This window comes from Aulonocara sp. 'chitande type north' Nkhata Bay, linkage group LG17, assembly GCF_057382095.1.
Source record: "Aulonocara sp. 'chitande type north' Nkhata Bay isolate Kocher_YH1m ecotype deep benthic linkage group LG17, A_spYH_male_GT1.1, whole genome shotgun sequence".
Classification (NCBI taxonomy): domain Eukaryota; kingdom Metazoa; phylum Chordata; class Actinopteri; order Cichliformes; family Cichlidae; genus Aulonocara; species Aulonocara sp. 'chitande type north' Nkhata Bay.
This window is the reverse complement of record NC_141360.1, coordinates 12,590,650-12,597,718: the sequence shown is the minus strand read 5'-3', so window position 1 is coordinate 12,597,718 and position 7,069 is coordinate 12,590,650. Positions and strand designations below refer to the sequence as shown.

The 7,069-nt window shown below is 41.6% G+C and overlaps 1 long non-coding RNA gene across 1 annotated transcript; it reads left to right on the top strand.

Annotated features, from left to right (window-relative positions):
* The first annotated feature begins 1,629 nt into the window (after positions 1-1,629).
* LOC147309722 (uncharacterized) lies at positions 1,630-3,472 on the top strand. The gene is made up of 4 exons (XR_015125863.1): positions 1,630-1,923; positions 2,099-3,046; positions 3,141-3,258; positions 3,348-3,472. It is a non-coding gene; the product is annotated as an uncharacterized LOC147309722 (long non-coding RNA).
* The last annotated feature ends 3,597 nt before the right edge of the window (positions 3,473-7,069 follow it).

Below are 7,069 nucleotides of genomic sequence, written 5' to 3'. Positions count from 1 at the left end.
AACCAGAAGAGTCTGTTCAGTGACAGGTTGGTTCTCCCCAAGACAAGAACTAACAGACTTAAAAACTCCTTTGTCCCACACGCCATCAGACTGTTTAACTCCTCTCTGGAGGGGAGAGGGAGGGGAAACAGGAGGACAAAGGAGGGGGGAACAACTAAGCTGTAGTGCCTCTTCACCTCACTGTACAATACCTTGTGCAATACTTTTTGTAAATAGTCAACAGTGCAATAGACTCAATACTTGAAATGTGCAATTCACTTGTATTTTTATTTTTTATTCCTATTTATTCCCTTTGTATATTTTATTTATATTTGTCTCTGTATTTATATATGTGTGTGTATGTGTGTGTGTGTGTGTATATATATATAACATTCTGTAACTGTAACTTCTGTCGGTGCTGTGCTTTTTTGGAAATCGAATTTCCCAGAGGAACCCACCCGAGGGATTAATAAAGTTCTATCTTATCTTATCTTATCTAAAAAGGCTAGGGTCTTCAAGGACCAAGACAAAAGATTTGCTGTGATGATCTTGAACTGCTTTCACTCATACTATCAGTCAGTTCATCTCAAAACTCAGTCCTGGCCTCTTCTGATAGCATTGAAAATGTGTCTGTGAAGGTTCTCAGTCATCCAGGCCAGCGGTCTCCAACCCCCGGACCGGTACCGGTCCGTGAGTCGTTTGGTACCGGGCCGCGAGAGTTGAGGCTCAGGTGTGAAATGTATGGTTTTCAGGGTTTTTATCAGTTTTCAGCATTATTTTGTCATCGTTTTTATCGTTAACTCAGTTTTCCTGGGTCTTTTCATGTGTGTTATGAATAAATCTTCTTTTTTTCGGTACCGGTACTAGTTTTATTTTGTTGTATTTATCCGCGACACCTTAAAGGCCGGTCCGTGAAAATATTGTCGGGCATAAACCGGTCCATGGCGCAAAAAAGGTTGGGGACCGCTGATCCAGGCCATCGTAGTCTAAGGAGCTTGGAAAGTTAAACTTAAAGAAGTCCAGACGCTTTTCTTTCCAAGCTCCTTAGACATGGAAAAATGTATTGCACATGGGTCATTGGGCTAAAAAAAAGACTGATGCTAGCTAGACTCAATCTGTCAGAGAGATGCAGCGGTTGGGATGCACTGCTAAAACTGGTAGTAGGCGTGGTTAGTGATGGGTCGTTCGCGAACGAAATGGCTCTTACGGTGTGTTCACACCGAACGCGATGGACGCGAATAGAGCGTCAGGTTTACATGTACATTCATCTCTCTTTTGAAAGATTTCACTGACCCAGGGAAGCTGCCCAAAAGCTATCAAGCCACCGCTATTTTCCCACTGACGTACAAATACTGTTCTGCTTTTATGCATGTTGTCATTTAGGAATATATTTTATTGTTTATTAATAAACAGCACACAGTGGTCCCGCTGTTCATCCGTCACTGCTTCGCTTTTTCGCTGATTTTTTATTGCACAGTACAGCATTGCATTCTGCAGCCTGATTGACAAATCTCCTCCGTGCCGTGTCTCCTGCGCTTGCCAAATTTATCACGTTTGGTTTTGATAACCATCACGTCCAATAGAAAAAACAGCACAAAAACACCCATAACTATGACCCTCATTCGGAAATAGACACCTGCACCCCGAGGGAAAAAGGCGCACGAAAGTGGCGGGCAGATGAAGACAAACCGCGGCATAATAATACTTTTACGTTTTGCAATCTACAAAGGTTTGCACTTTGAGAATCAATTGTGAGAACTGTGACCAGGGGCTAGTTATTCTGAGAACCCCTGCTGCAATAAATGAGGGACCACTGTCTACTCTGATTATTATATTCAACCTGTTAACATTTAATACTGTATTGATAGAACCAACTGATTCTGCAGCAGAACAGTTGCTTCTCCTGGCTCCCCAGTCCCTGAGCTCCTGCTGCTGCACCCACAGGTATGTACAGCAAGCACTGATACCTGTTTAGTCGGTGGGATTGCCTTGTGATCACCTTTACTAAATATCTACAACCAATCTGATTATATCCTGTTTTTGGTTTTTTTTTTTCAATGTTGAAATTAAAATCTAGTAGCAGTCTTCTCATTTCTTTGTGTTTTGTGCTGTTTTACAGTCCCACAGGGAGGACGGCTCCGAGGCAGATGAGGGACGGGTCCCAGGACGGTCCATTGGCGCTGGAGCTGGCCATCCTGGTATCCCTGAAGAGTTCACATCAGTCTCCAATGGAGCATTTCCTCCTCAGCCTTGTTCCTGCTCTGGAGAGCAGCTGGTCCTTTTTATTCCTGTCTCTCTGTAAATTCTTATATTTTATATATTTATGTTTAATGTTTTTCTGTTTGAGAATTTTAATATTATTTCAAATAAATTTTTATGACTAATGTCTCGGTTCTACTACACAGCAAATATTGGCACACGACTTGACACATGTAGAATGTATTTCATATTATACTAATGACAAAATCACAAAACTTAAATCTTACATAAAACATTTTGTAATTATAAGGATAATTACAAAATGTATATTAGATAATATCTAAAACAGTTGTGTTTTGTTTTAACTTTAACATATCACAATTTGATTGGTAGCAACTTTCACAACTACAGTGTGCCAATCACTCATAATTCCTAAACATGTCAATCAGGTAGGAATGAAGTAAGACATTAATAGAAATAAAGAGTTGTATGTTGACATGTAGCCCTTTCCTTGCTTAAATCATTAATATTTTTGAAATATTAATCTGTGATAAGACATAGCTTATCAAGATAGAACCATGTTAACTAACGATGAACCAAACTGTTCACAGTTTTATAACTCTGTTTTAATAAAGGCTGGTGACCCCTGTTATAGAGTTTGACAGCTGCAGGGGTTATATATGTTAGGAGGTGGTGGGTAGGTGTATTGTTGTTGTTTGGGTTTTGTTTTCCTTTTGGTTGTAGGTAGGCGAGGCGGGGCTTGATGGCATTCCAGCACACCTGCGACGCATCGGACGTCATCAGTGAGCGCTTTTAGGGAGCAGAGTCACGGACATCTGGTGTCGGAGTATTGTCGCTGTCACAAGTGGTAACGAGTCAGCACAGGCTGCATCTGTTGATTGTACGCTGTGGAGCTGTATGTTTTAAAGGATCCACGTTTCACCTGCTTCTCTTTGTCTTAGCCTGTTCCATCGCCTGCCCGCCTACCTAGGATTTTGTGTTGGCTATTGTGGATCCGCGACGGAGTGCTACGTACCATCAGGCGGCGATCACCGCAGCGGCTGTGGTTTGGGTGGTCAAGTAAGCTCTCCAACTCTCTCCGTCCACTTGTGTTTAACGTTCGGCTATCAACGGTACGCCATAAGCTCTGTTTTGTTCCCTGTTGTCAGGTAGCTCCGGTGCGTCTGCTGCCTACCTGCATACTTCGGCTCCGTCTCATCTCCTCGGTGTTTATCTCCTGGCACATTTTTATCCATCACTGTATATAGCCCCTTCCCTTGTAAATATTCCCCCACTCGTGTATATATATAAAGCTTGCATCACAAACTATTTTGCGTCCGTGTGTGTTTCTGCCACGTAATCCATCTGTGTAATCCAGCAGACCTAACAATATACAAATATTCAACTATCCCAGAATTAAACCAGGTCTAAATAAAAAGGAGTGAGTATCACTACAAAGGTTAACTCAGTGGTCCTAATGCTACAGTTTGATATCAGCAAACAACAAGCGCATACATTGATAGGACACCACAGCCATGCTATCATTGCAAACACTGATAACAGCATAAATCAAATTAAATCGGGACTTGATGAGAGCTTCTGAGTATCACTAGAAATATTATAAACAGTCATCTCTGTACCACAGTTTGCTATCAGTAAACACCGAGAGCATTCACTGTTAGCATAGCACATCCATGTTAGCAGTGTACAGGGAGTGCAGAATTATTAGGCAAGTTGTATTTTTGAGGAATAATTTTATTATTGAACAACAACCATGTTCTCAATGAACCCAAAAAACTCATTAATATCAAAGCTGAATGTTTTTGGAAGTAGTTTTTAGTTTGTTGTTAGTTTTAGCTATTTTAGGGGGATATCTGTGTGTGCAGGTGACTATTACTGTGCATAATTATTAGGCAACTTAACAAAAAACAAATATATACCCATTTCAATTATTTATTTTTACCAGTGAAACCAATATAACATCTCCACATTCACAAATATACATTTCTGACATTCAAAAACAAAACAAAAACAAATCAGCAACCAATATAGCCACCTTTCTTTGCAAGGACACTCAAAAGCCTGCCATCCATGGATTCTGTCAGTGTTTTGATCTGTTCACCATCAACATTGCGTGCAGCAGCAACCACAGCCTCCCAGACACTGTTCAGAGACGTGTACTGTTTTCCCTCCTTGTAAATCTCACATTTGATGATGGACCACAGGTTCTCAATGGGGTTCAGATCAGGTGAACAAGGAGGCCATGTCATTAGTTTTTCTTCTTTTATACCCTTTATTGCCAGCCACGCTGTGGAGTACTTGGACGCGTGTGATGGAGCATTGTCCTGCATGAAAATCATGTTTTTCTTGAAGGATGCAGACTTCTTCCTGTACCACTGCTTGAAGAAGGTGTCTTCCAGAAACTGGCAGTAGGACTGGGAGTTGAGCTTGACTCCATCCTCAACCCGAAAAGGCCCCACAAGCTCATCTTTGATGATACCAGCCCAAACCAGTACTCCACCTCCACCTTGCTGGCGTCTGAGTCGGACTGGAGCTCTCTGCCCTTTACCAATCCAGCCACGGGCCCATCCATCTGGCCCATCAAGACTCACTCTCATTTCATCAGTCCATAAAACCTTAGAAAAATCAGTCTTGAGATATTTCTTGGCCCAGTCTTGACGTTTCAGCTTGTGTGTCTTGTTCAGTGGTGGTCGTCTTTCAGCCTTTCTTACCTTGGCCATGTCTCTGAGTATTGCACACCTTGTGCTTTTGGGCAATCCAGTGATGTTGCAGCTCTGAAATATGGCCAAACTGGTGGCAAGTGGCATCTTGGCAGCTGCACGCTTGACTTTTCTCAGTTCATGGGCAGTTATTTGGCACCTTGGTTTTTCCACACGCTTCTTGCGACCCTGTTGACTATTTTGTATGAAACGCTTGATTGTTCGATGACCACGCTTCAGAAGCTTTGCAATTTTGAGACTGCTGCATCCCTCTGCAAGATATCTCACTACTTTTGACTTTTCTGAGCCTCTCAAGTCCTTCTTTTGACCCATTTTGCCAAAGGAAAGGAAGTTGCCTAATAATTATGCACACCTGATATAGGGTGTTGATGTCATTAGACCACACCCCTTCTCATTACAGAGATGCACATCACCTAATATGCTTAATTGGTAGTAGGCTTTCGAGCCTATACAGCTTGGAGTAAGACAACATGCATGAAGAGGATGATGTGGACAAAATACTCATTTTCCTAATAATTCTGCACTCCCTGTATAAATGGATGGTTTAGCATATATTAGCACAGGTATCAATAAAGGACTACCGTATTAAACACTTTTACTAACCTCAGGCAGACGGACAGGCGCTCTGCAGGTGGGATTGAGCGCCTGTAATTGGTGTCTAGGCGGGCGATGCTGGGACCGATGAGGGAAAGCAGGTCCTCAAACTGGCCGACGGTGATATCTCTGGAATCGGCCGTCATCCAGGCGCAGCTCCTGGAGCAAATGGTGAAACTCACCAAACTGCTCACGCCTCTGGAGGACCTGATGGACTCAGGTACGGCGAGGACGTCTTTTACGCCGCTGCTCTGCTCTCCAGAGTACATAGAGAAGGGAGACTCGTGACCCCATCTTTATATTTTATTTTCACTATGTATGAAAGTTGCTAATATGTAAGAGTTGAGACGCGAATGTGCACGCGTCAAATTAGGGGCGTTTTGTTCGCGTCCATCGCGTTCGGTGTGAACACACCGTCAGAGCCGGCTCTGACCTGAACGACACGAGCCGTCACGTGGGTTTTTTTTCTTTTTCTTTCTCTCACCCTCTCTCTCTCTCTCTCTCTCTCTCTCTCTCGCACTTTTTTTTCACTCTGCATGTGAGCCTTGTGCTTTACGCTGGGCAGAGGGGCGGTAGTTACACTCAGTAGCACAGGAACAGAGCCAGAGGGAGAGAGAGAGAAAGAGAGCCAGGGACAACAACGTCACATTAGAAAGGTATAGTAATCATCCACAACTATTTTCGGTTGCAGATGATAAAGGATTCAGAAAGTTTATTCATGCGGGCCCATATGCATGTTCTTTTTGTTTTCATATTATAATTCATATTTAATTGTGTTGTGGTTTGCAGTGTTTTGTGTTGTTTTCACTTTAAATTTGTAAAAGGAAACAGCTGAAAATTTAAATGGTTAAAACTTTAAATGTGAATAGTTGATTTTTGTATTATATGATTTATTTATTACATTTTATGTGGAGTGAATAAATAAAAGTATATCTACGGTGGCCCCTAGAGACAAAGCACATACAAACTTCAAATCACATAAGAACTCTGAAGCATGTACAAACTCCAAAACACGTAAAAACTCAGAAGCACATAAAAACTCAAAACACGTACAAAAGACAACAGAAGTGCTCCAGGATGCTGGGCGCAGTGTTGAGCTTTTGTTATCTTGTGGCTACACAAGCCAGCAAGTACCAACGACCAGATTTGGTGTGTGGTAGTAACAGGTAAATGAACTTTTTTTAACATTATTTGAATATATATGAGTGCCTGTGTATAAATACACAAACAATACACACATGCTTTCAATTGTCTAATTTAAGTGATCTAGTAGCTCTGCTTTGGAAGTTCAGTTCATGCTAGAAATGTGTTTTGGAGTTTGTACGTGTTTTGTCTCTAGGGGCCACCGCATATTTTATTTATATATAAACATATATAAATAAAACTACTTTTTTTTTACGTTAGTAATTCCTTTTGTGTATAATTTTATATTATTGTTAATAATAAATTAATTAAAGCAACAAAACAACCTGAAGAGCCGGTTCGGAGCCGAATCTCTAAAACGAGCCGGAAATCCCATCACTAGTCGTGGTTATGGTGAGTTGGGGAATGGTTCT